Raw genomic sequence first — 10,663 nt, forward strand, 5'->3', positions numbered from 1 at the left:
TTATATGAGGACATTTAAATCCTAAATGTTCCTTCACAATGAACCTCAATTAATTAACAAAGCCTTTATTCTCTTAAATGGACCCTGCTTTAATTTTTTTCTGAGATGGCATAGCTGTGTGACTACACCACTGCACTTAAAATAAAAGCAACTAAAGTAGATTAATATAAAGCTCAATCCAACAGAATACAATGTGAATTCTTCTGTCATAGCAAGAGCATGTTTCACCTTCAGCAGATACAAAGTGAGAGTGCTCAGTCTGTTTCAGGGTGAAGCCACTATATATATACTTGCAATATTACATATGCTGTGCATAGCACTGATAACAAAGAGCATCAGGAATACACTGAGACTACGTTCAGGTCTCAGGAATATCGATGATATTCCAGGTTCAGGTGCTTGGAATATCACTGCAAAGTCTTTGGCACTTAAATAACCAGAAAATCACTATCATCATTTGTATTTCATAGCTCAAACTCACTTAAATATGGGGGCATATCAGAATAGCAATGAGACACACTGGCATTTTCCTGTATTTTTAAATATGAAAACACCTCACCCTGCTGTAACAGGTGATGTTTTCCAGTCTGCTCTGATACCCTTCTTTATTTATGCCAGCTACTTCCAGCAGATGTTTTCTGCCAAAATGCCTGAGCAAATGAGAAAGATGCTGGCACAGGGGATTTTTCAAATAGAGGAGGGAGATTTTAATTTAGTAATTCTCTTAAATGATCAATGTAACTCCCTCAAAACCCTGTGTGGGCTTACAAGCTACATGGCCAAGTCAGACTTGCCTCAGGTACAAAATCCCAATGACCATCAGCCTGCACCAGCTTTAAAAGCAGTGTGGACTAGTGAGTACCACGGCAGCATGATGGCAAGTCACCTGCAGCTGCCGAGGCACAGATTCATGTGAGAAGAGAAAAGCTGTCCTAGGAATTGGTTTATATGTCAAATGGTTTCCTTTCAGTAAGCTTTCATGCAGATTTCCTCTATCAAGATTTCAGAAATGAGTCAGGTGATCCATGACCCAGTTTTAAACAGGAAAGTTACCCCAACCTGCTATGTTACTGTGAGCAAGGGTTTATCAACTGGCTTTAGGTACTATTAAAGAAAAGCAGTTGATTACATAAATCATTTGTTCCTTGTTCTAAGTTTTCAATGAACTGATGTTTGAGCAACTTGCTTTGTTGTGTGTTAGAGGTTTTTCCTAACAGTAATTTCTGTAGTGACTTTACTAAAACAAAGGCAATGTGGTTTTAAGACCATTCAGTGTGACAAGGCTGTGTTGAGAATTTAAAAACCTATTTGTATGTGTAATGCTGCTTTTTAAAAGAAATATTTAGAACAGCAATCTATAATGTTGAAAATTGTAAGCAATTTTGCAATTGGTTGTATAATAATAACTGTATTTTTAGTGCCCTTTAAACAGAGGCAAAAAAAAGCATAAAAGTTTAACTATGTTACTGTAAACATTTAAATTTCGTATAAGTGTAATTTTGAGTGTTGCTTTACAAAATGTAACCGTTTGTAAGCATGGACTCGCTCAGTTATGGGCAGTCAAGATAAAGGGGAATTAGGGTTTGCCTGAATATGGGCAGTTAAGATAAAAGGGGAATAAGAACTTGCTTGAATAAAGACCAACAAAGAAAGTGCTCTTAGCACCTCACAAGCGCTCTTTAGCACATCAATAACATTGCAGAAGGTCGGGAACCGAGTGGAGGGGCATAGTTGCTTGAAATTATAATACATTATGTAACTACCTTATAGGAGAAAATACAGGGAATACATAACTGAATGTAGAATTGGATAAAGTGAACCCAGAGAGTGCACATCAAAGATAATATTTGAAATTTACTGTATAAAAGCTGCTGAATTTTATGTACCTGTTGGACACATAGTCTGAGGGCATGAGCCCCTGCATGACCCCGGCTGTGGGCCCGGCCATAATAACATTGTGCTTTACCGTCTGCATCTACATTTCTTTAAATCGCCCTGCTTCAGATTCAAGTGGCCGTAACTCTCATGTCTGACTGATTGATCTGTGAATCTTTGAGGGTGGGTTCTGTAAAACTCATTAAAAAATAAACAAATGAGTCTGAGACGTCAGATATTTGAGGAAAAACTGATTTTCCAGACTCTCCGAAACAGAAAACTGTGGGAAAACATCCCCATGTGAACAGTTAAGCCTCCCACATGCTCTCCAGTTCACCTTGAAGCAGCGAGAAATCATCATTTATGTGATGAGCTCATTGCCTGCAGTGCCAGACTCTGCCCTTCCAGAATCCCAAGGACTGGGGAGGGAGTTGATGAGTCCTCAGCTTTTCCCCACCTTTTATTTTCAGTCATTTATTATCACTGTGGAAGGGACATTATCCCTGTGTTCTTACTCTTTTTTTGTTGCAACAAGAGTAGTGACAGCTTTGTGCAAGCCAGGTCTAAGAGGCCCATGACTATACACAGCCCAGCCAATATCAGCAGCCAAAAAGGTTAGCCACAAAATCTCAGCATCTTTCAGACATTCAAATTTGCTGTGAATATGCAGATCAGCTGCGATCCTGCAATTGGTCTGCATATGTCCAGCAAGCATTAGTCCAACTAACCAACCACTTTAAATTCTCCATGATGTCTGGAGACCGCAACACTGTGGGCCACCAGAAGTGGCCCAGAAGTGCAGAAGCTCAGAATACATCAACAGTGCTCCAGCCAGAGCTACAGGGAGATCCTGAGTTGCATAGAATGATTTTTAGAGTTGAATGCTGTAGGACTGGGGGAGGAGAAAAAGAGCTGTCAGAATTGCCAATGACAGGAAAGTATAGGTGAGAAAATTTTCCCAAAATTTAAGATTATACTAAATATTTTTGTAGTCTCTGAACTATTACATGCACCTAAAATAAGCTAGAGATTTGAGACTGTCATTTGCTCTCATTTAGTTAATGTTTATTAAGAGACCTGCTGAAACTGTTTTGCTCATCTTTATATTATAAAGGCTTTGTGATAGTGAGAACATTATGAATAATTCCATCTTCATAACAAAAATGAAAGGGAAACCTGTAACTGATTTAATTTTATTGCATTTCAACCTCTAAATACATCTTTTTACATCAGAAATACATAATAAATGACATTTCTGTCAATAGGGAACACAGGTAGCATTAGTACACCACTTGATCAAACCAATAGAGTGTTTCTGTTGATAAGCTGATGATTCTTGCAGCTGAATCTGGACTTTGGATCCAGAAGTACATCCTTCCAAGAATGCTGCTTCTGGACTGATGCAAGCTGACATAGAAAGGGATAAGAGCAGACAGAGTTAATAATGAGCAGGTAGGAAATACTCTCTCTGATTTTAAGTAATTTGGTTTAGTCTGTTATAAAACATTATTCAAAGAGACACTGAGAAAATTAGTTCTTTTTTATTACTGAACTTCAAATCATGCATCTTATAATGATAATAGAAAGACAGCAGTTCAATAGGCAAATTAATTGTGATTGAAATATTAGGCATGTGCTGTCTCATTTTGTCTGTTTCTTTCTGAAACTGAAATAGATAAACATATTTTTAATTTTTAAATCCTTTCCTGCTTTTCGTTTCCTAAAAGTACTGTTCAAGATGCTTTGGATTACAGTGAAAATCCATGTATTTTTGCAGCTGAGAAAGGTATTTACTTACCACTGACAGCTGATGAGGGTACTGATGACTGACAAACATCCATAATTTGAAAATTTGAGATGTCACTAATCTATTAAACATATAAAATTATTTTAAATTTCTTGGCTGCCTTCTCATTAAAATGGCAGCAGAAATTGAGACAGACAACATTCAGCAGAGCCCCACCAGTTTTTACTTTCATCATGAAATAGTTGGAGGTATCACTAATTAAATCAGAAAAGAGATTAATGCTTCCTACTTGAGCATGTTATTGGACAAGGAATTGTAGTGGAGACAGTAAAACTCAATCCTGCAACATGCTGGGCTGGAACTCGGATCACAGCTCTTATTCGGCCCATGTAGAGAAGGAAAACAGGTCTCCTAATGCAAACATAGATAATTTTAATTACTTTAATTGTTATTGCAGGAGACCTTTAAAGAGCAGCTCAATTTTTCAGGACTTCCACAGGATAAAGATAAATTAACCAAGTAAATAGACACAAGGAGAGCAGCCAGGCAGAAAAGGACCTTGGAGTACTAATTGACAGGAAGCTCAACATGAGTCAACAGTGTGCCCAGGTGGCCAAGAAGGCCAATGGGATCCTGGCCTGGATCAAAAATAGCGTGGCTAGCAGGACCAGGGAAGTGATCCTTCCCCTGTACTCTGCATTGGTGAGGCCACACCTTGAGTACTGTGTTCAGTTCTGGGCCCCTCAGTTCAGAAAGGATATTGAGATGCTGGAGCGGGTCCAGAGAAGAGCAACAAGGCTGGTGAAGGGACTGGAGCACAAGTCCTATGGGGAGAGGCTGAGGGAGCTGGGGTTGTTTAGCCTGGAGAAGAGGAGGCTCAGAGGTGACCTCATCACTGTCTATAACTACCTGAAGGGAAGTTATAGCCAGGTGGGGGCTGGTCTCTTCTCCCAGGCACTCAGCAATAGAACAAGGGGGCACGGGCTTAAGCTCTGCCAGGGGAAATTTAAGTTGGATATCAGAAAAAAATTTTTTACAGAGAGAGTAATCAGGCATTGGAATGGGCTGCCTGGAGAGGTGGTGGATTCACCATCCCTAGAGATCTTTAAATGCAGATTGGACGTGGCGCTGGGTGCCATGATCTAGTAAATGAGCTAGAGTTGGACCAAGGGTTGGACTCGATGATCTTGGAGGTCTTTTCCAACCCAATCGATTCTATGATTCTATGATTCTATGATTCTATGATTCTAAGGCATCTTAGATCCCAGGCAAAACATTTAATCAAACTGAACTATTTGACTTCCTTGCAGAGTAACTGTCAGGCTTCCCCAGAGGATCAGGGATGACAGGGAGCTATCTCTAGACATCAACTGAGCCCTTGAAGTTAGTAAAGGCAAACTACTGTGAAAAGCAGTGATTTAGATTTCCCTATGAAACCTTTCTGAGGGTACTGTAAGGTGTGATACATCAAAGCCCAAGATACTTTTGGATGAAGGCCACTTAAACTGAAAACAACAACAACAACAACAAAACAAAACAAAACAAAAAAACACACACAAAAAAAAACCACAAAAAAACCCATAAAACCAAAATAGTTTTATAAGAAGATCAATAAACAAAATGGATCAAGAATGAAGGGACTGACATTGAAGAGCTTCTTAAAGCACCAGGCATGGCTAGATTGACTGATATCCTTGATGACTGTCAGTGAGTCAGAATGTCAGGGTCCAGGATAGCTGGAAGAGGGCCACATACTCCTGACTGAGTCTGTGCTTTTAGGAGGTGTTCCTTCAGAGATGACTTAAACCAGAGCCTCAAAGAACGTCCTCAGCATTCAGCAAATGAAAGCCTGCTATGGCTGAGTTAGTCAAGAGGAGAGGTGCTCAGAAACACCTTAATTTCAAGTCATTCTGTAGACTGTGAACTTGGGTGAAACCTGTTTCACTAAGACTAAATAGATAATATCCCAAATAAATGTAAAGAGGCTGTTTAGCTCCCTGGTTCAGCTCAGTTTGGAAGCAGGCATGCCTCTTCATGGTGAAGTTATTTGACTCAGTCCCAATACTCAAAAGAACACCCAATCCACTTTGCAAAAAAGCTGTGTGTGCACGGGGAGACTCAGAGAAGACATACCCTTGCCATGTTTGTGTTATGCTTACAAGAGGATACACAGACAAAAACCCACCAGTATGTTTCTATTCTTTTAGCAACTATGAGTGAGTACAGGTGGAACAGCCCAGTGGTTACTGCAGTGGGTCAGCTCAGATGTAAGTGGGACTGCAGCACATCCCTCAAAGTGACTCTTGGCAGAAATGAAAGCCAAAGATACAGAAAATTGTCCAAGTGCTGAGCCTCTATGAACACTCACTGTCCAACAGGTCTCCCCCAACCCTTATGTGTCCCAGGATCCTATTTCAGCCCAGCCAAGCCCCACCCCATCAGTCAGGAAAGGACCCATCAGAGTTCTCTTGCTTGAGGCAACTTACCTTCATCAGAACTCACATGGAGGCAGCCATGGCAACAGTTTCAAATACTTAAAATATTAGAAAATTTAGTAGAATTTTCTTTCTGTTTTACCAGTAGTCTTGCAGTGTTTTCAGGGTGTGTTTCCCAATGCCAGGTTGAAGGAGAAAATATCAAAACAAGATGTAAAGTAGGGTCATTTCACCGCAAGTACCAAAACAAAAGTGAACAGTCCTCTGTAGCTCTTACCTAGGCAGTAACCAGTTTCAAATGGACCAATACTCTTCTCTGGAGGTTGGGTGAACAGATCATGCAGCAAGAGGGTAAACAAAAAAACCCCATAGGTAAGAGAACTGAAGACAGTGAAAGAAGGACAAAAGAAAAATCACTGAACAACAAACACAACAAAATAAACTACAATAAAGTTTCCTGTAAGCAGAGCAGAGGTATAGTGAGTTTGAATACATGCTCCAGCCTCAACCATTCCTCGTGTCCAGCAAGTTCGAGCAGCCTGATTTGGCCTCTTTGACCTTACCACCAATAATGCCTACATGCCCTTCTCCACATGTCCAAGTCCAGCAGCTAACAAATTATGTGTGAAATCTGCCTGGACAGAGGGTAATTCCAGGAGGTGCAGAGATCAGGTTTTCCCAGAACATTTCCATAGTCAGCCCAAAGTTAATAGGTAGAATGAGCAGGAATTTCTTCTGAGACTACCTGAGAAGCATTGCAGAAACTGAACAGAGATCAGCTTTAAGTTTTCAGAATGCATTTAAGAATTTTCTGTTCAAGCAGCACAGTTGAAATAAATTTGTGCAGCAGCTCTGCAATTGCATGTAACATTTTTTATAGTTGTTCAGATACAACAATAGTTATCTCTCCTTTGTATCGGCCTCTATATCCTGTAATGACCTTTCACACTGTATGGGTTTTTTTCTGTTAACCCACTCATTTCATGAGTTAGGCTTGTGGGTTTTCTCTTCATTTTTCTAATAGATATCATAGGAGTGAAACAACTGTGAGAGCAGAAAAGCAGACGATTTCTGTGCTACAGCTTTAGTAAATTTTGTGAGGCAATTTTCACAATCATATAAAATCTAAACAGCATTAAATTGTCTATATAGCTAAAGTAGCAAAGAGCCTGACAATTAACATTTGCGTACCAAAAACTGCCCTGACTAATTTTAAGCAGTTCCCCTTTACAGAAAGCAGTGTACAAGTTCTTTGTTGATAGAGGTTTGCAGTCAAACCAAAATGCTTTTTATACAGTGTTTTAAACATATGGGCTTATGGATGCATCACTAAATAAATGGTGTGCTGCAGGTGCAGAGTTGTGCTATGATCACTTTGGACAGATGTTGTAAGGTTTGTAGTGAGGGCCCAAAGCAAGAGAAAGCACCAATTTTGAAATCTGTTGCACTCATTAGACAGTTGAAAAAAGAAATTGTGGACTGCTGACTACCATTCCAGTTGGAAAACCCCAATTAACAGCATAACAAGCCCAGAGACTTCCTCATTAATAACACATAATGACAGCCAGGAAGTTAATGGGTTCCCAGAGGGTCTAGGAATCCAGAAGTTTCCTAGAATCATTATCTTTTTACCTGCTAACATTTTCCTTATGAAAGTTAAATAATCTCAGCGATGCATATACAAGATGAAATTTCAAGAGAATTATACATTCTGGCCTTTGTCTTTCTTCCATACAGGCACAGGAATGTCTCAGGGGAATCATCTGCAACAGAAATTCTGAATTTATAAAATTATCTTTAGATTAAGTAGGTTCAGTGATTGAGCCCCAGCATTTTCATTTGCACATGCCAATACAGATTTGCACAAATGACTGAAGTGAATAAAAAGGCAGATAGATACTCAGTCCAAAAATTATATTCTGTGCATGAAATTGTTGCCTTAGGAAGACACAAGAGAATTGCAAGTATTTTGCTACAATGGCTGTCTGAGGGGTTGAGAGGGGAAAAATCCCCAGTTAAAAATAGTTTTCAAATTTTCTAGTTCATTTCTTTGCTTGACTGAACTCTGATTTAGTTCCCTAATTAGGCGACACAATGGTTTAACTTGTTGAGTTGTGAAAGCTTGCTGTTATCCTTAATCAGCATCTCTAATTCAGCAATAGCAAGCCTGAGAAAAACCAGAAAATGATTCACAGTTTCTGCCATTAGAAACTATTATTTCCCATGCATTTTAGTGTAGAGGCAGTTCTTATACTCAAAGCGAGACCCCAAACACACTGCCATCGGAATAATTTGTTTTCAGCAGCTACCGTTAATTGCCAGGCAGGGAGAGGCTCGATAGAGGTGCTGGGGATTGGTGTAGTGAAAGCCTCTTTCTGGGCTGTGAGAGGACTGTCTCTCCGCTAATGGGACAACAGAGCTCACGCTGCAGGGGAGAGGCTTAAAGTCTTCAAAGTCATCCTTGGCATAACTCAGGAAGACTCAAATTACATCATCATTGAGTTGGATCACAGATTAGATGTTTTCTTCTTTCATTGTTGATGCTTTATCTGAATTTACATTTTTATAAATAACAATTTTTTCCTTCTAAGCTTCCTCTTGAATCTCCAATAATATATAAACTTGCTTTGCTCTGCCTTCTACGTCCTGTCTTTCCTTGTTACATTTCCTAGTAGCATTTTCTATCATCTTCAATGTTGGCATTGGCTTCCTTTATTACAGGAAGTTAGAGGAACTCACAAGATCACTGATGACATAAAATGAACCATGTTTTAAATTAAAAAAAACACCCAAACCACCTGCTTTCATTTTTTTCCCCCATTTCAATACTCAGATCTCACATTCTTGGAAAAGACATATCTCAGAAAGCCACAGACAATTCCCCCTGACACTATCAGTAATATCTTCACCTTTTAAAATAACTCTACTTGTCTTGGGTGCCGAAGGGCTCCCCTAGTTGGTTACATATCAGGCTGGTGCAGCTGGTTCAGTGATGCTGGACTGTGCTATCAAGCATCTCTTGCCCAAAACAGGCTGCAGCTCTGGGTTTGGCTTCATCTGAACACCCCTCAGCTCATGTTTTGTGCCCAGCTCTTACATCAGGCAGCAGAGTGGCAGCACGCCTAACTTTACCTGTTCTCAGGAATAACTGGAGAAGTCTGGGAGAGAAGGGAGCAATGCGTCCCGTCCCTTATGACTCCACACATGCTGGTGGTCCCCTAACTCAAATGACAGCTCCCCTCAGTCTGAGGGGCACAGAAGAGTCTTCAGCCTTCCTGCTGCCCCTGCTCTTCTGGAGAGATGTTGGGTGGTATGATTTGCATGGTGTTTATGTGACTATATTAACCAAAACCTGAAGCTGTAGACCTGGCTTCTCTCAAAACAGCCACTGAGAAAGTCAGAGGTCTGGATTTGTGCCAGTGTAACACGCAAAAGGAGTACACAGGCCAAGGAAGTTGTGAACACCAGTTTCCCTGTTAACTTCCTTGCCTTTCTTGCAGGTGCTGAAGGGTGACATTGGGTGTCTGAGCAGAAACTTGATTTCTACCTTCTGCATGTGCTTTTGCATCTGAAGCCACTTTCCAACTTTCCACTCACTGGCTTCCCACTTACTTCAGATCCTTAAAATTTCCATTGAGTTTCTCAGAACTTCTTGTTATTTTTGACACTTTGCAGGTACTCAATTTCTGTTCCACTTTGGGGGAAACTCCACTGCAAAAAATCCCTTCTGCAGTAGCCACCTTGCCTGGACCAGCTTGTCCATCTCTCTATTCTCAACATGTCCCTTCTGAAATGTGAGCTACTAAGTCTGGTCTCATATGTGAAACATGTGGTATTGCACATGTTGGAACATCTGATGACAAATCAACTTTAAAAATAAAGACATTGTTCTAGCTTGTTGGCTTCTTGAAAGTTTTTAAGCTGCCATTAACCATGGACTTCCTCTTGGCTGAAGCTTGTGAGTGACAACATGTGCAAGTAGAGCTCATTAACAGTCAGGATGTTTGAGGGTGGTGCTCACTGTACAAAGCATTTTTAATTTTATCAGCTAATCAAGCTATTTTTAATCACAAAGCACTGTTTGAAAATGACAAGAGCATGCGAGAGCTGAAAGATGGCTAGATATAGAGGTAACTGTTTCCATGTTGAAGTCTCTGCTGAGAAGATAAAAATTATTCTCAGGCTGCAATGCTGCATTCCAGCATTTACTGCCTCTCTTGTCAGTGGAAACACTGTGGGAGACAGAAGAGCAAAAATTAAGTTAGAGATAATACACAGGAAGCCAATGTTATGTTAGATTAAAAACAGCCAGTGCCTTCAGTGACAAGCTTGGAAAGTAGAAAGGAAATCCTGCAATACTAAAGTATGCAGAGTATGTTATGCCTATATTTTTTCCTCTCTTTACAAAATAACATAAAGCACAGAATCATCACCAAGAAATGGCAGGAGCTAAATGCCAAATGGGCAGGCTGCTTTGCAGATCAGCGAACAACTTCACTGTTTCACTCAGGTACAGAACTGTCCCAACCTCAGGAGATGCAGAAGATCATTTGTATACGTAAAGCGTCTTTATGGTTTATAAAAAAAACTGAAATGGGGAAAAATC

Source organism: Pithys albifrons, chromosome 1, assembly GCF_047495875.1.
Source record: "Pithys albifrons albifrons isolate INPA30051 chromosome 1, PitAlb_v1, whole genome shotgun sequence".
Classification (NCBI taxonomy): domain Eukaryota; kingdom Metazoa; phylum Chordata; class Aves; order Passeriformes; family Thamnophilidae; genus Pithys; species Pithys albifrons.